The following is a 23,664-nucleotide window of genomic DNA, read 5'->3' on the forward strand; positions in this document are numbered from 1 at the left end:
CTTGAACTCAGCTCTGCACCAAGCTGACCTAATAGACATCTACAGAACTCTCCACCCCAAATCAACAAAATATACAATCTTCTCAGCACCACATCGCACTTATTCCAAAATTGACCACATAATTGGAAGTAAAGCACTCCTCAGCAAATGTACAAGAACAGAAATCACAATAAACTGTCTCTCAGACCACAGTGCAATCAAAGTAGAACTCAGGATTAAGAAAATCATTCAAAACCACACAACTACATGGAAACTGAACAACCTGCTCCTGAATGACTACTGGGTAAATAATGAAATGAAGGCAGAAATAAAGATGTTCCTTGAAAACAATGAGAACAAAGACACAACGTACCAGAATCTCTGAAATACATTTAAAGCAGTGTGTAGAGGGAAATGTATAGCACTAAATGCCCACAAAAGAAAGCAACAAAGATCTAAAATTGACACCCTAACATCACAATTAAAAGAACTAGAGAAGGCAAGCAGAATTCAAAGCTAGCAGAAGGCAAGAAATACCAAGATCAAAGCAAAAGTGAAGGAGATAGAGACACAAAAAAACCTTCAAAAAATCAATGAATCCAAGATCTGGTTTTTTGAAATGATCAACAAAATTGACAGACCACTAGCAAGACTAACAAAGAAGAAAAGAGAGAAGAATCAAATAGATGCAATAAAAAATGATAAAGGGGATGTCATCACCAATCCCACAGAAATACAAACTACCATCAGAGAATACTATAAACACCTCTACACAAATACACTAGAAAATCTAGAAGAAACAGATAAATTCCTAGACATCTACACCCTCCCAAGACTAAACAAGGAAGAAGTTGAATCCTTGAATAGACCAGTAACAGGCTCTGAAATTGAGGCAATAATTAATATCTTACCAACCAAAAAATGTCCAGAACAAGACGGATTCACAGCCGAATTCTACCAGAGGTACAAAGAGGAGTTGGTACCATTCCATCTGAAACTACAACAATCAATAGCAAAAGAGGGAATGCTCCCTAATTCACTTTATGAGGCAAGCATCATCCTAATACCAAAGCCTGAAAGAGACACAACAAAAACAGAGAATTTTAGACCAACATCCCTGATGAACATTCATGTGAAAATCCTCAATAAAATACTAGCAAACCTAATCCACCAGCACATCAAAAAGCTTATCCACCATTATCAAGTCAGCTTCATCCCTGGGATGAAAGGCTGGTTCAACATACTCAAATCAATAAACGTAATCAATCGCATAAACTGAACCAACGGCAAAAACCACATGATTATCTCAATAGATGCAGAAAAGGCCTTTGACAAAATTCAACAGCCCTTCATGCTAGAAACTTTCAATAAACTAGGTATTGATGAAACGTATCTCAAAATAATAAGAGCTCTTTATGACAAACCCACAGCCAATATCATACTGAATGGGCAAAAACTGGAAGCAATCCCTTTGAAAACTGGCACAAGACAGGGATGCCATCTCTCACCACTCCTATTCAACATAGTGTTGGAAGTTCTGGCCAGGGCAATCAGGCAAGAGAAAGAAATAAAGGGTATTTAATTAGGATAAGAGGAACTCAAATTGTTCCTGTTTGCAAATGACATGATTGTATATTTAGAAAACCCCATAATCTCAGCCCAAAATCTCCTTAAGCTGATAAGCAACTTCAGCAAAGTCTCAGGAGACAAAAATCAATGTGCAAAAATCACAAGCATTCCTATACACCAATAACAAACAGAGAGCCAAATCAGGAGTGAACTCCCATTCACAATTACTAAAAAGAGAATAAAATACCTAGAATTCCACCTTATAAGGGATGTGAAGGACTTCTTTAAGGAGAACTACAAACCACTGCTCAACAAAATAAAGCAGGACACAAACAAATTGAAGAACATTCTATGCTTATGGATAGGAAGAATCAATATTGTGAAAATGGCCATACTGCCCCAGGTAATTTATACATTCAAGGCCATCCCCATCAAGCTACCAATGACTTTCTTCACAGAATTGGAAAAAAACTACTTTAAAGTTCATAAGCAACCAAAAAAGAGCCCAAATTGCCAAGACAATCCTAAGCAACAAGAATAAAGCTGGAGGTATCATGCTACCTGACTTCAAACTATATTACAAGGCTACAGTAAACAAAATAGCATGGTACTGGTACCAAAACAGAGAGATAGACCAATGAAACAGAACAGAGGCCTCAGAAATAACACCACACATCTACAACCATCTGATCTTGGACAAGCCTGATAAAAACAAGAAATGGGGAAAGGATTCCCTATTTAATAAATGCTGCTGGGAAAACTGGCTAGCCATATGTAGAAAGCTGAAACTGGATCCCTTCCTTACGCCTTATACAAAAATTAATTCAAGATGGACTGAAGACTTAAATGTTAGACCTAAAACCATAAAAACCCTAGAAGAAAACCTAGACAATACCACGTAGGACATAGGCATGGTCAAGGACTTCATGACTAAAACACCAAAAGCAATGGAACAAAATCCAAAATAGACAAATGGGATTTAATTAAACTAAAGAGCTTCTGCACAGCAAAACAAACTACCATCAGAGTAAACAGGCAACCTACAGAATGGGAGAAAATTTTTGCAATCTACTCATCTGACAAAGGGCTAATATCCAGAATCTACAAATAACTTAAACAAATTTACAAGAAAAAGCAACCCCATCAAAAAGTGGGCAAAGGATATTAACAGACACTTCTCAAAAGATGACATTTATGCAGCCAACAGACATACGAAAAAATGCTCATCATCACTGGTCATCACAGAAATGCAAATCAAAACCACAATGAGATACCATCTCACACCAGTTAGAATGGTGATCATTAAAAAGTCAGGAAGCAACAGACGCTGGAGAGGATGTAGAGAAATAGAAATGCTTTTACACTGTTGGCGGGAGTGTAAATTAGTTCAATCATTGTGGAAGACAGTGTGGCAATTCCTCAAGGATCTAGAACTAGAAATACCATTTGACCCAGTGATCCCATTACTGGGTATACACCCAAAGATTTATAAATCATGCTACTATAAAGACACATGCACATGTATGTTTATTGTGGTACTATTCACAATAGCAAAGACTAGGAACCAACTCAAATGTCCATCAATGATAGACTGGATTAAGAAAATCTGGCACATATACACCATGGAATACTATGCAGCCATAAAAAAGGATGAGTTCATGTCCTTTCTAGGGACATGGATGAAGCTGGAAACCATCATTCTGAGCAAACTATCACAAGGACAGAAAACCAAACACTGCATGTTCTCACTCATAGGTGGGAACTAAATAATGAGAACACATGGACACAGGGTGGGGAACATCACACACTGGGGCCTCTCAGGGGGTGGGGGGCAGGGGGAGGGATAGCATTAGGAGAAATACCTAATGTAAATGACGAGTTAATGGGTGCAGCAAACCAACATGGCACATGTATACCTATGTAACAAACCTGCATGTTGTGGGCATGTACCCTCGAACTTAAAATATAATAATTAAGAAAAAGAGTCCTCTTCCCTGTGCCACCCAACTAGGTGAGACCCTCCAATAGGGGTTGTCAGACACCCCATACAGGAGTGATCCTACTGGTATCAGGTTTGTGTTCATTGAGGTCAGAAATCCCCGAAGAAGAAGAAGGGACCCATCTTTGCTGTTCTCCAGCTTCCTTGAATGGCATCTTCAGGCGCGGTAGCGAACCAGATTAACAGGGCCTGAAGTGAACCTCCAGCAAACCACAGCAGCCCTACACAAGAGGGACCCAACCCTTTGAAAGAAAAACAGAAAGCAGAAACAACAAGAACAAAAAAAGCCCACACAAAACATCCAAGGGTCAGCAGCCTCAAAGATCGAAACTAGACAACTCATGAGAAACAATCAACGAAGAAAACTCTGAAAACCCAAAAGGCCAGAGTGCCTTTTCTCCCCAAAATGATTGCAACATCTCTCCAGCAAGGGCACAGAACCGAATGGAGAATGAGATGGATGAATTGACAGAAGTAGGATTCAGAAAATGGGTAACAAAAAAACTATGCTGAGCTAAAGGAGAATGTTCTAACCCAATGCAGAGAAGCTAAGAATCTTGATAAAAGGTCAGAGGCACTGCTAACTAGAATAACCAGTTTAGAGAGGAACATAAATGACCTAATGGAGCTGCAAAACATAGCACGAGAACCTCATGAAGCATACACAAGTATCAAGAGCTAAATCGACCAAGCAGAGGAAAGGATATCAGAGTTTGAAGACGACCTTGCTGAAATAAGGCATCCAGACAAGATTAGAGAAAAAAGAATGAAAAGGAACGAACAAAGCATTCAAGAAAAATGGGACTTCACAAAAAGTCCAAACTTACAATTGATTGGAGTACCTGAAGGAGATGGGGAGAATGGAAACAAGTTGGAAAACGCACTTCAGGATATTATCCAGAAGAACTTCCCCAACCTAACAAGACAGGCCAACATGCAAATTCAGGAAATATAGAGAACACCAGTAAGATACTCCATGAGAAGATCAACCCCAATACACATAATGATCAGATTCTCCAAGGTCAAAATGAAGAAAAAAATGTTAAGGGCAGCCAGAGAGAAAGGCTAGGTTACCTACAAAGGGAAGACCATCAGACTAATAGCAGACCTCTCAGCAGAAACTCTACAAGTCAGAGAGATTGGGGGGTCAATATTCAACATTCTTAAAGAAAAGAATCTTCAACGCAGAATTTCATATTCAGCCAAACTATGCCTCATAAGTGAAGAAGAAATAAAATCCTTTCCAAATAAGCAAATTCTGAGGGATTTCGTTACCACCAGTACCAGCCACTGCAAAAACATACCAAAATATAAAGACCAGTGACACTCTGTAGAAATTGCATCAACTACTGTTCAAAATAACCAGATGGGATCATGAGGACAGGATCAAATTCAAACATAACAATATTAACCTTAAATGTAAATGGGCTAAATGCCCCAATTAAAAGACACAGACTGGCAAATTGGATAGAGTCAAGACCCATCAGTGTGCTATATTCAGCAGACCCATCTCAGGTTCAAAGACACACATAGGCTCCAAAGAAAGGGATGGAGAAAAATTTGCCAAGCAAAGGGAAAGCAAAAAAAAAGGCAGGGGTTGCAATCCTACTCTCTGACAAAACATATTTTAAACCAACAAAGATCAAAAAGACAAAGAAAGGCAATACATAATGGTAAAGGGAAAAATTCAACAAGAAGAGCTAACTATTCTAAATGTATATGAACCCGATACAGGAGCACCAAGATTCATTAAACAAGTTCTTAGACTCCCACACAATAATAGTGGCAGACTTTAACAACCCACTGTCAATATTAGACAGGTCAACGAGACAGGATTAACTGACAATCAGACAGTTAATCCCAAATTAACAAGGATATTCAGAACTTGAACTCAGCTCTGGATCAAGTGGACCTAAGAGACAACTACAGAACTCTCCACCCCAAATCAATTGAATATACATTCCTCTCAATGACACATGGCACTTAATCTAAAATCAACCACATAATTGGAAGTAAAACACTCCTCAGTAAATGCAAAAGAACTGAAATCATAACAAACAATCTATCAGACCATAGTGCAATCAATTTAGAACTCAAGATTAAGAAACTCACTCAAAACCACACAACTACGTGGAAATTGAACAACCTGCTCCTGAATGACTCCTGGGTAAATAAAGAAATTAAGGCAGAAATCAAGAGTTCTTTGAAATCAATGAGAACAAAGAGACAATGCACCAGAAACTCTGGGATACAGCTAAAGCAATGTTAAATGAAAATTTATAGCACTAAATACCCACATCAGAAAGCTAGAAAGATCGCAAATCAACACCCTAACATCACGATTGAAAGAACTACAGAGGCAAGAGGAAACTAATGCAAAAGCTACCAGAAGACAAGAAATAACTAAGATCAGAGCAGAATTGAAAGAGATAGAGACATGAAAACCCCTTCAACAAATCAGTGAATCCAGGAGCTGATTTTTTGAAAACATTAACAAAATAGATACACTGCTAACTAAACTAATAAAGAAGAAAAGATAGAAGAATCAAATAGACACAAAAAATGATAAAGGGGATACCACCACTGATCCCACAGACATACAAACTACCGTCAGAAAATACTATAAACACCTCTATGCAAATAAACTAGAAAATCTAGAAGAAATTTATAAGTTCCTGGAAACATACACCCTCCCAAGACTAAACCAGGAAGAAGTCGAATCCCTGAATAGAACAATAACAAGTTCTGAATTTAAGCCAGTGATTAATAGCCTACCAACCATAAAAGCCCAGGGACAGACACATACACAGCCAAATTCTAACAGAGGTACAGAGGAGCTGGTACCATTCCTTCTGAAACTATTCCAAGCAATTAAAAAGGAGTGACTCCACCCTAACTGATTTTATGAAGCTAGCATCATCCTGATACCTAAAATGGGAAGAGACACAACAAAAAAAGAAAACTTCAGGCCAGTATCCCTAATGAACAAAGATACGAAAATTCTCAACAAAATACTAGCAAACCAAATCCATCAGCACATCAAAAAGCTTATCCACCATAATTAAGTCGGTTTTATCCCTGGGATGCAAGGCTGGTTCAACATATGCAAATCAATAAATGTAATCCATCACATAAACAGAACCAAAGACAAAAAACCACATGTTTATCTCAATACATGCAGTAAAGGCCTTTGGTATAACTCAACATCCCTTCATGCTAAAAACTCAATAAAATAGGTATTGATGGAATATATCTCAAAATAATAAGAGCTATTTATGACAAACCCACAGCCAATATATTGAATGGGGAAAAGATGGAAGCATTCCCTTTGAAAACTTGCACAAGACAAGGATGCTCTCTCTCACCACTCCTATTCAACATAGTATTGGAAGTTCTGGCCAGGGCAATCAGGCAAGAGAAAGAAATAAAGGGTATTTAATTAGGATAAGAGGAAGTCAAATTGTTCCTGTTTGCAGATGACACAATTTTTAATTTCAAAACCCCATCATCTCAGCCCAAAAACTCCTTAAACTGATAAGCAACCTCAGCAAAGTCTCAGGATACAAAATCAACGTGCAAAAATCACAAGCATTTCTGTATACCAACAATAGACAAGCAGAAAGCCAAATCATGAATGAACTCCCATTCACAATTACTACAAAGAAAATAAAATACCTAGGAAAATAGCTAACAAGGGATGTGAAAGACCTCTTCAAGGAGAACTACAAACCATTGCTCTAGGAAATAAAGGAGGACACAAACAAATGGAAAAACATTCCATTCTCGTGGATAGGAAGAATCAATATCATGAAAATGGCCATACTGCCCCAGGTAATTTATAGATTCAATGCTATTCCCATCAAACTACCATTGACATTCTTCACAGAATTAGAAAAAAAAACTAATTTAAATTTCATATGGAATCAAAGAAGACCTTGTATAGCCAAGACAACCCTAAGCAAAAAGAACAAAGCAGGAGGCATCATGCTACCTGACTTCAAACTACACTACAAAGCTACAGTAACCAAAACAGCATGGTACTGGTACCAAAACAGACATATAGACAAATAGAACAGAACAGAGACCTCAGAAATAACACCTCACATTTACAACCATCTGATCTTCAACAAACCTGACAAAAACAGGCAATGGAGAAAGGATTTCCTGTTCAAAAAACGGTACTGGGAAAACAGGCTAGCCATATGCAGAAAACTAAAATTGAACCCCCTCCTTATTTATACCTTATGCAAAAATTAACTCAAGGTGGATTAAAGACTTAAAAGTAAAACCCAAAACCATAAAAATCCTAGAAGAAGACCTAGGCAATACCATTCAGGACAGAGGCATGGGCAAAGACTTCATGACAAAAATGCCAAAAGCAATTGTGACAAAAGCCAAAATTTATGAATGGTATCTAATTAAACGAAAGAGCTTCTGCACAGAAAAATAAACTGTCATCAGCGTGAACAGGCAACCTACAGAATGGGAGAAAATTTTTGTAATCTACCCATCTGACAAAGGTCTAATATCCAGAATTTACAAGGAACTTAAACAAATTTACAAGAAAAAAACACATAATCCCATCCAAAAGTGGGCTAAGGATATGAACAGACACTTCTCAAAAGAAGATGTTTACACAACCAACAAATATATGAAAAACAGCTCAATATCACTGGTCATTAGAAAAATGCAAATCAAAACCACAATGAGAGATCATCTCATGCCAGTCAGAATGGTGACAATTAAAAAGCAAAAGAAACTACCATCAGAGTGAACAGGCAACCTACAGAATGGGAGAACATTTTTGCAATCTGCTCATCTGACAAAGGGCTAATATCCAGAGCCTATAAAGAACTCAATCAAATTTACAAGAAAAAACAAACAACCCCATCAAAAAGTGGGCAAAGGATATGAACAGACACTTCTCAAAAGAAAACATTCATACACCCAACAGACACATGAAAAAATGCTCATCATCACTTACCATCAGAGAAATGCAAATCAAAACCACAATGAGATACCATCTCACACCAGTTAGAATGGCAATCATTAAAAAATCAGGAAACAACAGGTTCTGGAGAGGATGTGGAGAAATAGGAACACTTTTACACTGTTGGTGGGACTGTAAACTAGTTCAACCATTGTGGAAAAGAGTGTGGCAATTCCTCAAGGATCTAGAACCAGAAATACCATTTGACCCAGCCATCCCATTACTGGGGATATACCCAAAGGATTATAAGTCATGCTGTTATAAAGACACATGCACACGTATGTTTATTGTGGCACTATTCACAATAGCAAAGACTTGGAATCAACCCAAATGTCCATCAGTGACAGATTGGATTAAGAAAATGTGGCACATATACACCATGGAATACTATGCAGCCATAAAAAAGGATGAGTTCGTGTCCTTTGTAGGGACATGGATGCAGCTGGAAACCATCATTCTCAACAAACTATCACAAGAACAGAAACCCAAATACCACATGTTCTCACTCATAGGTGGGAACTGAACAATGAGATCACTTGGACACAGGAAGGGGAACATCACACACCAGGCCCTATTGTGGCAGGGGGGAGGGGGGAGGGATAGCATTAGGAGATATACCTAATGTAAATGACAAGTTAATGGGTGCAGCACACCAACACATGTAACAAACCTACATGTTGTGCACATGTACCCTAGAACTTAAAGTATAATAAAAAAAAAATCAAAAAACAATAGATGCTGGTAAGGTTGTAGAGAAATAGAAATGCTTTTACACTGTTGGTGGGAATGTAAATTAGTTCAACCATTGTGAAAGAGAGTATGGCGATTCCTCAAGGATCTAGAACCAGAAATACCATTTGACTCAGCAATATCATTACTGGGTATATACCCAAAGGAATAGAAATCATTCTACTATAAAGACACATGCATACATATGTTTACTGCAGTACTATTTACAATAGCAAAGTCATGGAACCAACCCAAATGCCCATCAATGACAGATTGGATAAAGAAAATGTGGTACATATACACCATGGAATACTAAGCAGCCATAAACAGGAATGAGATCATGTACTTTGCAGGGATATGGATGAAGCTGGAAGTCATCATCCTCAGTAAACTGACACAGGAACAGAAAACCAAACACTGCATATTCTCACTCATAAATGGGAGTTGAACAATGAGAACACATGGACACACGGAGGGGAACAACACATACCAGGCCCTGTTTGGGGGTGGGGGGTGAGGGGAGGGATCTTAGAGGATGGGTCAATAGGTGCAGCAAACCACCGTGGCACACATATACCTATGTAACAAACCTGCACGTTCTGCACATGTATCCCAGAACTTCAAATAATTTTTTGAAAAAGTGAACGGTGAAGCACAGACTAGAAATCATGTCTTCTGATCTGACTTACACATTTCTCTCCAGATTGTAATATGTAACTAGTATAACCTGTCCCATTATGGACACTAATCAGCGTGCAATCATTGAGATCCATTTGAAGATATTACAATTCCATTTAATTTAGCCATTATTAAAAGTGAGTTGCTTAAGAGGTTCATATACGTATTTCTTAGTCATTTTGGAGTAGAAGTAATTCTTTTAGTGTTGTTACTGGTGCTGCAGCTGCTGTAGGTTAATCTTATTACTGCTATTATCTTTTGATTTCATTTTGAATTTTCTTCTATTTTATATAGATTTTACAACTAAGAAAAAACAAATTCAGTTTAAAAAGAGATCTTCAATCATATCTTCAAAGTCCCTTTTGCTATGTAAGGTGTGTATATACAGATTTTGGGGATTGAGACATGAACATGTTTTGCAGGGCCATTATTCTGCCTACTATACCCAAGAAAAAAAGAAGTTCACTTAACCCAAGAAACAGAGCTCCCAATTTAAAAAAGAAAAAAAATGGGGGTAGGATCTCAGAATGATGCTATAATGAAAAATCAACCAATTCCTATTAGAGCAAGAGAATGGGGACCACAAGGAGAAATGTTTTCATGAAAAGTTGTAATTAATAGACTGCTTAATGTGTTTGAAAATTTGAAAAGAGATTTATAGTTCTAAGGGAGAATTTGGGTATGAAAAAATGATAGGTAAAAACCAAATGAAATTTTAAAACAAGTAAATCATTAATACTGAGAAGACAAAAGGATATGCAAGAAAGGAAATGCAATCAAAACAAACTACATGGTTCAGATGTAAATAATACTTATATAGTTATCATAACAAACTCTGAACCATGATCTAATTAAAACTAATGATGTAACTATTTTTAAAGATAGTGGGAGTAGACTGGGCATGATTGTTCATGCCTGCAATCCCAGCACTTTGGAAAGCCAAGATGGGCTGATCACCAGAGCCCAGGAGTTCAAGACCAACCTGGGCAACATAGGGAGACCCTGTCTCTTAAAAAAAAAAAATACAAAAATTCAATGGGCGTGGTGGCATGCACCTGTAGTCCCAGCTACTGGGGAGGCTGAGGCAAGGGGATTGCTTGAGCCTGGGAGGATGAGGCTGCAGTAAGCAGTGATCATACCACTGCACTCCAGCATGGGCAACAGAGCAGGATCCTGTCTCAAAAAAAAAAAAAAAAAGATAGTGGGAGAGAGGAGATTATAAGAGGGCTAAAATATTATTTTCAATAGACGAAATCAAAACACAATGCGTAAAACTAAAAAATCAAGACATAGTGTATAAACCTATTATTTTTGAAGTACTAGAGGTTAAAAAAATAACCAGAAGATTAAAAGTGGTTGTCTCTAAAAAACAGAAACTGCAGGTGGGAATGAGTGCAACAAAAGAGAGTTGCCCTTCCTTTTACCTCTTTAGAACTATTTGACCTTTTAAACTTTGTATATCTGTAACTTGATAAAAGTAAAATGAAAAAGTACATGTCTACTAAGAGGATTCGTTGTATTAAAATAGAATATTATATATGCCTTTGCATCTTTATTCAGAGAAAGAGAGTGAAACTTCAGAGAGATAAAAAGATGTGAAAGTTGTTTTTCTACATTTGGTGAAATAAGAGGATGCCTCACTTAGGTTTTATTTTTGTTTTGTTTTATTTTGGCTTTAAGAGAATTTATTTGGTTTCCAAACTTTTTCACACAGTTGAAAACATTTAATTAAAATTCTTCACAACAATCAATAAAATATCTACTATTCACTTCCCAGCTCCAGTGTCACCTCCTCTGAAAGGGCCTTCCCTGGCCTTAGATAGATAACTGAGGTAGTATCACTCAACAGTTACAATCAAGTCACCTTGCTTTATTTGCCTCATAGCACTGACCATTGTCTGACACTTTCTTGTTTATTCCTTGTTTTATTATCTGTCAACATGTGCCCCTTTCCCCTAATACAGGGGTCCCCAATCCCCAGGTTACAGACCAGTACGAGTCTGTGGCCTGTTAGGAACCAGGTTGCATGGCAGGAGGTGAGCAGCAGGTGAGCATTACCGCCTGAGCTCTGACTCCTGTCAAATCAGCAGTAGGTGTTAGATTCTAATGGGAGTGTGAACCCTACTGGGAACTGTGCATGTAGGGATCTAGGTTGCATGTTCCTCATGAGAATCTAACTGATGCCTGATGATCTCAGGTGGAACAGCTTCATCCCGAAACCATCCCCGCTTCATCTGTGGAAAAATTTTCTTCCCCAAAACCGGTCCCTTGTGCCAAAAAGGTTGGGCACTGCTTCTGTAGAATGTAAACTACAATAGAACAAAGCTGGTCTGCTGGTCCACTGACCCATCCCCAGCATCTATAAGAGTGCTGGTCCTTAGTAGGGTTCAATCCATATTTAACAATTCATATATAATTATGTGACTTCTTTCCCCACCTCCTTTTCCAATTATTTCTAAAAGCACATACTTGGAAAATGTATTCATTTTAAATCTACTTTAGAGACTAGACCACATTTAATGGGAAGAGCATGGGAAACCCTATTGCCTGGTTTGGAATTCTGACTCCTTCTGTTTTTAGCTGTGTTGGCTGGGTAAGTTATTTAATCATTCTAGGACTTGGTTACCTCCGCTGTAAAATGGTGTTATTTATAATAGCTATGTTGCTTGTGGATCATTCACTTCATTTTTTTAAATTGACAGATAAATCATTTTTTATGTAAGAGAAAAGATGAATTATTCCTTCTCTCTCATCCTGCACATCACTCTGAGCAAGGCCAAGATCACACAGAGTTAAGAAGACGAATTGGCAAACGCTGAGCAGCTTCAGGAAACAGCAATACACAAACTTTTAAAAAAATGTTTACAGCTCAGAACATATTTTTATGTTTTCCGAGCTTTAAACATTCATATAATCTAGGTGCAATGTGGTCCAGGAAGAGTTTCTCAAACAAGTGGATCTTAAACACGAGCTCAGGTGAGAAGTGGGTCAACTTAACCTGAGAGTTTATGTAATATATGAATCATGAAAAGGGGAAATCCAAAAAGCATGAAAGAAAAAGCAAGGGACCTAGAAAAGGGAATATTATATCAGAATAGAAATAGTGCACCTCAAAGATATCAACACAAAACAGGCAAACAAGAAACGCAGGCAAAGAAATGACAGTAGAGACTTATAAAAAAGCAATAATGAGTTTATTAATTTTCTAATCTGTAAGCTATCAGAGACACTAAGGAAAACAAATGAGCTAAATTACATTAAATAAAGCTACAATAATTTACAGCATGTCACCCTCAGTTGAAGAGGGTACTGTAAGGATAAGGAAGAGTTCACCTAGCTCTTCACCGTCATCCCCATAGCGTGACTTGTTCTTGAGGGTAAAAGACAACAGGTGGTAGCTCTGATTTTTTAAAAAATGTCCTGGGAATTTCCATAATATCCCATGGCAGGGGCAAAGGAATGCTTTGAACTGGGAAACAAATAACTAGAACCAATGAATTTTTTCAGAAGAAAGTATCTAATTTCCTGCAGATATCCCCAGAGTCTGCCTCAAGAGAAGGACATTACCTTCTGTGCCCTTCATAGGGAGTATCACCGCAAATAACTAAATAATCCGCATTGGCAGAGCATGATCTACAGATGTATGTCTTAAGGAGACAACAGAGTTAAAATGTTTTCAGCAATCCAAGATATCACAGACTCAGGGATTCCCCAAAGGTGATTGTTTAGCTGAGATAAAATTACTTTCCATTTGTTTGTAGCCCACAGGCCAGAGTAATGGGGCAGGAGATGGGGGAATGCTGAGTGTTATGGAATTGCTTCTGTTGGACCAGGAAAAGTTGCATTCATTTTGCCATCAATAGAGTGGCTGGAACTTTAATGGGTTTTTAAGAGTTAGGCTCTTATTCAGTGCCTGCTGGGGCTGCTGCTCTTAAAATAAGACTACGCTGAACATTTTGTCAGAGTAGTAGTTGTCTCCGCAACAAGCATGAAGCAGGAGGACACAAGATGTTTTAGGGAACCTGGCATTTACTCATTACGTAAAGTTTTATAGAACATTTGTTTTTTGCAAGGTGTTATGCAACATACTTGGGAAGTGAAGTAAATAAATACTTATTTACATCCAGTCCAGTGGGGAAAGCAGACAGGAAAGAGACAATTAGAGTTGATGAGTGCTAAGAGGAGCTTAGTGCCAGGTCCTAATGAGGCTGTTATTCATCTGACCCTTGCCACAGAGACCCAAAGACTCCATCTAGGTCATACACCACTGACCACATGGGGTACAAGGCAACTCAGCAACTCAGACGAGACTTATTAGCACCACCAACAACAACAAAAAAAACTCAAAATGTGTCTCCTACTGATACTGGCTCAAGAACATCAGCACTGAATATTAAATATACACATTATATCAGTAATAGAAATTGGTAAGATGGAACTCTGGCTTGGGCCTATTTTCAGGCACTGATGAAAGAAAAAGACAGCTAATGGTAAATGGTATTACATAGAAAGGAGGACAATAGACTGATTATCTATTACCTCCCCCAGCCTCCCTTTACCCCATGCCAACAGCTTCCACTGGTATAACAGAAAACTAAAGGGAATTTTTACATAATGTATTTCAACTCTTTCCCTGACACTTTGCTATTATGAACACTGCAAAGTGTCAATTGGGTCAGCTAGAAGTAAATTATACTATGAAGTTGTATTTTTTGAGATTTTCCTGTTTGCATATTTATTATGTCCTTCTGCTTTATTTAATGTTTGCGTTTTGTAGACATGCCTGAGAGTCCAATGTGACAAATTTTGAAGACAAGGTCTGAGATGGAAAAGGAGGTTACTAGGCCTAGATCTATGGACAATTCTGATAAAGATAGTGATAAATGATTATAATTTTCCAAGTATTTTGCTGTTCTAGTGCAATAAGAGATACCAATTTTTTTTTAAAAAATCCATCTTTACAACAAAAGCTGCTTATTAATTAGTTTTACATGGACTGGTGGTAATCCAAGTTACTATTCCATTGTGGGTGGTTTGGGGCAAAGAACTTAAAACAGCAGTGATAGCTCCAGCAAAATTGAAATAAACACTGAACATAAATGACAGCTATTTAGCAAGTAGAGATTCTGATCTTTTTTATTTTTAATTTTTGTGGGTACATAGTAGGTGTATATATTTATTGAGTGCATGAGATACTTTGATACAGGCATGCAATGTGCAATAATCACCATGGGAAATGGGGTATCCATCTGATTATTTTAAATGGCAATTGGAATCCTAGAACAGAGTAATGCTTTCAGTAAAAAGGCCCAGGAAGCAAACTATTTAGTAATAGAACGTATTTCCTAGAAAAGGAAAAGTTACGCACTTGGTGAGAACACATTAAGACTAGCATGTAAAATTATAGCACAGTATTAGGGCAAAATGAGTATGAGAAATTGAAAGTGTTCTACTTTCCAACAGTACAAGTCGACAACATATTAATGACATACAATGTGATGCTCAAGAGGTTCTGAGTAATAAATTTTTTTAAAAATGCTTCTCGGTCGGGAGCAGCGGCTCATACCTATAATCCCAGCACATTGGGAGGCTGAGGCTAGCAGATCACTTGAGGCCAGGAATTCAAGACCAGTCTGGCCAACATGGTAAAACCCTATCTCTACTAAAAATATAAAAATTAGCCAGGTGTGGAGGCATGTGCCTGTGGTCTCATCTACTCAGGAGGCTGAGGCATAAGAATCGCTTGAACCCGAAAGCTGGAGGTTGCAGCAAGCCAAGATAGTGCCACTGCACTCCAGCCTGGGCAACACAGCGAGCCTCCATCTCAAATAAATAAATTAAATAAATAAATAAAACTGCTTCTCTGTCCGAGTTGGTGAATCAACATATTTCACCAATAAATTAATGCCATAGAATTTATAAGATTTGTATATAATCATGAATGTGAGAAAATATTATCTGCTGCAAAAAGTTGCCCTGAGGGCAATAAAAATATTCTTGAATTAGTGGTGGTAGTTGTACAACCTTGTAAACATACTGAAAATCAACAAACTGTATATTTTTAAATGGTGAACTTTATAGTATGTGAATTATACCTCAATAAAAACAAAAGCTGCCCAAAACAAAGGCCAAGATAAATGATGACAAAAGACAACTAAAATGCCCTCCCTCAGTCACTCACCCTGTACTCTCATAGTGTTCACTTTCTCTAATATGGCCCTCATCAGGGTTGTCCCATGTTATAGTTAGCTTTGTAGTTCTCCATCTAAGTTTTAATTAGCTCAAGGACAATTAACACTAAGACATATTTCTTTTGGCCAAATATTAACCACTTACTCACTTTTTAGTTTTGCCTGAGGCTTTGTAATATCCTCACTGTAGAAGAGTTGTTGAAAGTTCAGTTAACAAGAATTTGGCCCAGCCCAATATATGACCCATCAGAAGCATATAAAGTTTTAGCATGTATTTTTTTAGCCAAGGTCAGCTCTTTGGCCATAGAGAGTGACCAAATACACCTAGTTCACTTTGCATCACCATGATAGTTAATTTTATGTGTCAACTTAACCAGGCCATGGAATACCCAGATAGTTGATTAAATATTATTTTGAATGTGCCTGTGAGGATGTTTCTGGAAGAGATTAACATTTGAATTGATAGACTAAGTAAAGTAGATTGCCCTCCCAGTGTAGATAGGCTTAATTCAAGCCATTGAAAGCCTGAATAGAATAAAAGGGCTGAGTAAGATAGAATTCTCTTTTGTCTGCCAGACTGTCTTTGAGCTGTGATACTGGTCTTCTCCTGTCTTCAGACTCAGACTGCAGCTCACAACATTGGCTCTTCTGGCTATCAGATCTTTGGACTTGGACTGAAACTATCCCATTGGCTCTCCTGGATCTCCAGTTGGCCAGCTGCAGATCTCAGGACTTCTCAGCCTCCATATGATTCTGTTTCTCTGGAGAATCCTGACTAATAGTCACCCAGGGAGACTGAGCTCGTCTCCAGAAGAGTGATATTTGTATAGATCAAGTCAACTTGATGGCTATGGAGTACAGAGGGTGACTGAAGAACCCAGACAAGGCTAAATCTTTGTTTTCTTCTTATTCCTCTTATCTAAATCTGGAGAAAGCCCCAAACTGATGTGATTCCAACAAACATTTTTCTTTCAAGCCATTGACCTACTTTAAGCACATATGCCACCTCAGTTTATTCCTGGGGTTATCCAAATTAATGGGACAGAACACTTGGGTACCCAATGGACACCAGTGGATATATTGCTAGGAACCAAAAGCACAGTAATAATGGCTGAAGGCAAGTTTTCCTTGTAGAGAATGCATCTGTTTCTCTCCATACTCTTATAGCCTTCTGTTCCCAAAGGAAGGTTTAATCCCATTATCAAAGTTAAGTATAAAGGCCTAATATGTCTGCTCTGCCCTAAATATCCTGATAGAGCCAGTGTTGTTAAAGCAAATTCCAATTTTATAAAAGAGATAATATAGCACAAAATATATGAGATTGGAGACTATCTCAGAACATTGAGAGAATGTTCTGTCAGCAAGAAGACATATATCCACATCCTATTTGATGGTATAAATGAAACAACTTGTCAGATAAGTGTGGCTTTCTCACTTCCAAAATCCTCCTATAACTTACTGGTATCTCTGCTGCCCTGACCTTTGACATCTGCCTTTTAATACCATTAAGGCTGAGGTTTTCCTGTGCGACAGTCGGGTTTGGGGAGCAGCCCTAGGCCAGAAAGGCACAAACTTGCAGTTCTTACCCAATGCAGTAGTCTTTCAAGGGTGTATTTTTCTCAATTTCTGTCTGTCTTGGTGCATGTTCCAGTGCCTTCAGTTAAGCTGCCTTTCATAATATTGTCCAGATTTTTTTAAACTGTTTGTAGAAGCTGTTGCCCCAGTTTCTCAAGCCACCATTACTGGAAGTCTCATTTTTATTTGAGTTTAGAATCCATTTGGGAGAATTCAGCTGTTAAATGTGTCTCTTAATTCTCAAAAATGACCCCAGTATTATACAAGTATCTTTATGAGAGGTAGAGGACAGCAGCAGGTGAGAGGGAGACACTTCAGCAACTTTCTCTAAAAGAGAGACTGAAGTATTCTTTCATAATAATGTCCTTTACATACAAAATATGCAACTGTGTCAAAATAGTCTAAGTCTGAGAACTAATAACAAGGCTCTTAAACTTTTGTCACTCTCTATGTCACCTTCATATCTACTACATTTTTTAAATAGTTATTTCTCTTTTGTTAGATAAAGTATTTCTTAAGCAGAGCTCGAGGGTGCTAAATGGCCTGTCTTAATCTTTGTAGAAAGCATTTTTGCCATTTGAAAAAGCTCAGAATATCCGGTCCAAGATGCCCCACTAAGATAGCTTACTCCCCATCCTTAGCCTAGTTGATAATGATAGAGGAATAGCTCTCAGACCATTTCATCTGATAAAATCCAATGACAAAAACAACAGAAGAAGGAGGGAAAGACTGTGAGTCCTACATTCAGGTTGCCTGTGTTCAAAATCAGTAGCATCTCTTTTTAGCTGAATGACCTTACAGAAATCACTAAAACTCCCTAAGCCTCAGCTGCTCCACTTATAAACTGGAGAAAAAAAAAAACCTAGTACCTGTCTCATAGAAGTACACTGAGGTTTAAATGAAACTATCTAATTCACTTAGTACAAGTCTTGATGGTACAAAATAATTGATCAATAAGCAGTAGCTATTATTAAGGAAAAGAAAAATTCAAAGGTTACCAGTAGCTTCTTTCAGAGAATCAAAAATCTGAAAAGGCTAAAAGGAAGCACATGGACTTGGAGCTATCATGAGAGGTACCAGAGGAAAGAGGGCATCTGGTTCATTTATACAATTGCCTGTAGTCCCTCACTGTTACCTACCTCCGATGGACGTTTTCTGCTCTGATCTCCAAGAACGCTCACAATATCTTCACAGTCTCACTGGGATTCAGCATCTAGTTTGGGAAACAATGACCTAGAAAATAAAATCAAAGACATAGCAGCTTCAGTATTGGAAGCATTTCCCAAAGTCTAAAGTTTTACTTTTTGCGAATATCATCTTTTTCATATTAACACTAACAAAACCTTGGCATACTAATCTTTTATCAGGGTATTTCATAGATCCTTTCTTGTCATGCTAATACAACATAACATGCCAGTGTTTCCATAAGCTACGATACCCAGACTGAAGCATTTTATAGATAATTGAACATATTTTTGGAATGCAAATATTTTAAAAATATTTTCACAGGTCTAATTAAGAAGTTCTAACAAACTATAAGTTTTACAACTAAAATTTCACATACATAGAAAAGAAAATTAAATAATTTAGCAAACAAATGCACATTCCATTTTTTAAAAGGAATTGTCTTCATCCTTTGGTATACAGAACAATCCAAAGAAATAACATTTCATAGAGTAAGTTCTGAAAGCTCTCTTTCTTTCTCTAAATATGTTTACTTCAATGTCTGGAGATTTTGCAGAATGTGAACCAAACCAAAAGACAAAAGATGACTTCTAGAACACTGAGCACCTCATGACAAAATTGTTAACCTAATTCTAACTCCTCAGAAGCTCATGAACATACAGAGATCCGTGATTTCAGTATAGCATTATCCCAAACCACCCAAAACCAGCAAAAAGCCTTCAAAACACACAAATTAATATCAAGAGCTAAACATTACATATTAACAATAACAGGGGCTGTATAACTTTATAATGTTGCTGTGTCATATTATAAAAGTTCCTAGCAAAATAAGTTTCTGTGTTACATATACATTCCCCCAATTCCATTAAAGTAATTTCCTCCGTCTTTGCTATAAACCTCAAAGATTTTCAAATAAAATCAAAGAAACTACAAAAACTTTTGTACATTTTAAATTTGCTGTTTAATACTTATATAATGTGGGCTATGTGCCCGGAAAACAAGGCCTTAAGTAGCTGCTTAGTATTTTTAACCCCTCTGAAGGAAAATGTATCTAGGTGATGAATATCCTCCAGATAAAATCTAATTTTTTCATGCGTTAGTTTTCACCTCAAGGGAGAGAAGTTCCCAGAAAGCACATTTTCCTGTCAATAATTCTTTAAAACCTGTTTTGGTACAATTTGGCCCCTCCCTCCATGCAGCACTGTAACATCAATTATTTTCCTATTCCCTCTTGCCAAATATCTTGGCTCTCACTACTGCATACAGCATGAGAGGTTCTTTCATGACTTTAGAGGAGGAAATAAATTATTTACTTAAACCTCAAATATATTAAATTAAATTAAAATTTCTTGTTAAAGGTATAGAATGGCATGTGTTTTATCTCCAGTTCATAGCCAGGGAGTACTTGAATTTCCCATATAGGAAACTAGCAACATGTCCCTTCATCTTAAAAACTCATCAAAGAACAAGCCCAAGAAAAAACAGAAGACTACATTCTGTAGCTGAAGAGAAAAACTTGGAGTTCTCTTACATCAATGCATATGCTCAACTCTGTCCACATTCACAAGAAGTTGCTAAGTCAATTTCTTTGAGGGCAAGGATCAGGTCTGCTTTACCCATCACTGTAGGCACCACTGCAAGTCCAGAGCATATTATAGTGTCAGGGATGCATTTCATGAGTGAAAGAGCAAAATACTTATTAAAATCCTCAAAGTTCAAAGTTTAGTCAGTTTTGGTTCAACCTACAATTCCAGTAAGGTGTCTTCAACATCCCCAAATTGTAAAAGAAAGAACAACACACTGACGAACATGATTACAAATTTGAGGAAAAGTTCCTGCACATAAGTTCCAAGGTCTGTGCTGGACGTAGATTTTTATTGAGATGGTGGTGGTCGTTTTTCTCTTTTTCTCCCAGTGGATTTTTTTAAGAGATGAGGTTTCACTATGTCACCCAAGCTGATTTTGAGCTCCTGAGCTCAAGCAATCTGCCTGCCTTGGCCTCCCAAAGTGCTGGGATTACAGGACTGAGCCACCATGCCCAGCCCTCCCAATGTATTTCTGTACCTTCATATTGCATTGCATCACAGGCACCCATGAGATGCATCTCTTCCTCTCACTTAACCCATCTACTTTTCTTAAAAATCAGCTTCCACTTACTCTGCCCTACAAATAGAAAAGCCACAGTTATAAAACAAAATACTCCAAATAGCCAAAAAAATAGAGAGAGAGAGAAAACAAAAACAAAGTTGGAGGTCTCACACTTTCTGGTTTCAAAACCTATTATAAAGCAACAGTAATCAAAACAGTAAGATACTGTCATAAAGACAGACATATATACCAATGGAATTTAAGATATATCCCTGAAATGAAGTCTCACAAATATGGTCAAATGATCTTCAGTGGCAGTGCCAAGACCACTCGATGGGGAAGGACAGTCTCTTGAACAAATCGTGTTGGAAAAACATTATACTATATAAAAATTAACTCAAAATGAATTAAAAACTTAAAAAGATGGTCTAAAACCCTCTAAAAATTATTTTTAAAGAAAGTCTTTATGACATTAGATTTGACAATGACAAAATGACAATGACAATGACAAAAGCAAAAATAGACAAATGGGATGACAATAAACTTAAAAGCTTCTATGCACCAATGAATACAATCAACAGAGTAAAAAGACAACCTAGAGAATGGGAAAACATATTTGCAAATCATATAGCTGATAAGAGATTAATATCCAGAATACATAAAGAGCTCCTACAATTCAACAACATAAGCCACAAAATAAAAACCCAATTAAAGGCCGGGCGCGGTGGCTCATGCGTGTAATTCCAGCACCTTGGGAGGCCGAGGTGGGCGGATCATGAGGTCAGGAGATCAAGACCATCCTGGCTAACACAGCGAAACTCTGTCTCTACTAAAAACACAAAAAAATTAGCTGGCCATGGTGGCAGGTGCCTGTAGTCCCAGCTACTCAGGAGGCTGAGGCAGGAGAATAGCGTGAACCTGGGAGGCGAAGCTTGCAGTGAGCCAAGATCACGCCACTGTACTCCAGCCTGGGTGACAGAGCAAGACTCTGTCTCAAAAAAAAAAAAAAAAATTAAAAAATGGGCAAAGATCTTGAATAGACAGTTCACTGAAGAAGGTATATAGTCAACACTTACATGAAAAAATGTTTAACATCATTAATCATTAGAAAAATGAAAATAACAATAATAAGATATAGCTTCATACCCATTAGGATAACTACTGTGGAAAAAAAAAACATAAGTGTTAGCAAGTGCTGTTGGTGGAAATGTAAATTAATATAGTCACTAAGAAAAGTAGTATGGTACTGGGGGTGGTGGCTCACACCTGTAATCCCAGCACTTTGGGAAGCCAAGACAGGTGGATCACTTGAGGCCAGGATTTCAAGACCAGCCTGACCGACATAGTGAAACCCGATCTCTACTAAAATACAAAAATTAGCAGGGCATGGTGGCACATACCTGTATTCTCACCTACTTGGGAGGCTGAGGCACGAGAATCACTTGAACTTTGGAGGCAGAGGTTGCAGTGAGCTGAGATCATGCCACTGCACTCCAGCCTGTGTGACAGAGCAAGACTTCATCTTAAAAACAAACAAAAAAGAAAAGAAAAGCAGGATGACCTAGAAGAACTAGAAAAACAGGAAAAAATTAACCCCAAATCTAGCAGAAGAAAATAAATAACTAAAATCAAAGCAGAACTGAATGAAATTCCAACCCCAAAATTGATACATAGAACCAACAAACCAAAAGTTACTTTTCTAAAAGGATAAACAAGATCAATAGACTACTAGCTAGATTAACAAAGAAAAAAAAGAGAGAATATCCAAAATTACAATCAAAAATGACAATCATGACATTACAACTGATCCCACAGAAGTACAAAAGATCTTCAGAGACTACTATGAACACCTCTAAGCACACAAACTATAAAATTTAAAGGAAATGGATAAATTCCTGGAAACATCCAACCTCCAAAGTTTGAATCAGGAAGAAACTGAATCCCTGAACAGATCAATACCAAGTTCACAAACAAACTGAATCAATAATGAAAAACCTACCAAAAAGCCCTGGACAGGTTGAATTAACAGCTGAATTCTACCAGGCATACAAAGAAGAACTAGTAACAATTCTACTGAAATTATTCCAAAAAAATTAAGCAGGAAGGACTCTTCTCTAACTCTCTGTGAAACCAGCATCACCCTGATTCCAAAACCTGGCAAAGACACAACAAAAAAAAAGAAAACTATAGGCCAACATCCCTGATGAACATAGATGTAAAAATCCTCAAAAATATATATATCAAACCAAATCCAGCAGCACATCAAAAAATTAGATCAAGTGGGTTTCATTCCTGGGATGCCAGGTTGGTTCAATACATGCAAATCAATAAATGTGATTCACTACATAAACAAAATTAAAAACAAAAACCACATGATTATCTCAATAGACATGAAAAAGGCTTTCAATGAAATCCAGCATCCTTTCATCATAAAAACCCTCAACAAATGAGGCATCAAAGGAATATAACTCAAAATAATATAAACCATCTATGACAAATCCACAGCCAACATCATACTGAATGGGCAAAAGCTGGAAGCATTCCCCTTAAGAACTAGAACAACATAATACAAGGATGCTCATTCTCACCATTCCTATTCAACATAGTGCTGGAAGTTCTAGCCAGAGTAATCAGGAAAGAGAAGGAAATAAAAGGCATCCAAATAGGAAAAGAATTCAAAC

General features: G+C 37.5%; 1 long non-coding RNA gene across 1 annotated transcript in view; it reads right to left on the bottom strand.

Annotated features, from left to right (window-relative positions):
• LOC103885405 overlaps window positions 1-21,483 on the bottom strand; it is a 60,142-nt gene extending 38,659 nt beyond the window's left edge. The window contains exons 1-2 of the long non-coding RNA XR_648460.3: window positions 20,427-21,483; window positions 18,850-18,943 (exon numbers count right to left, since the gene is read on the bottom strand). This is a non-coding gene — a long non-coding RNA (uncharacterized LOC103885405). The remainder of the gene's footprint in view (window positions 1-18,849; window positions 18,944-20,426) is intronic.
• Window positions 21,484-23,664: the final 2,181 nt, after the last annotated feature.

The sequence above is a fragment of the Papio anubis genome, chromosome 5 (assembly GCF_008728515.1).
Source record: "Papio anubis isolate 15944 chromosome 5, Panubis1.0, whole genome shotgun sequence".
NCBI lineage: Eukaryota > Metazoa > Chordata > Mammalia > Primates > Cercopithecidae > Papio > Papio anubis.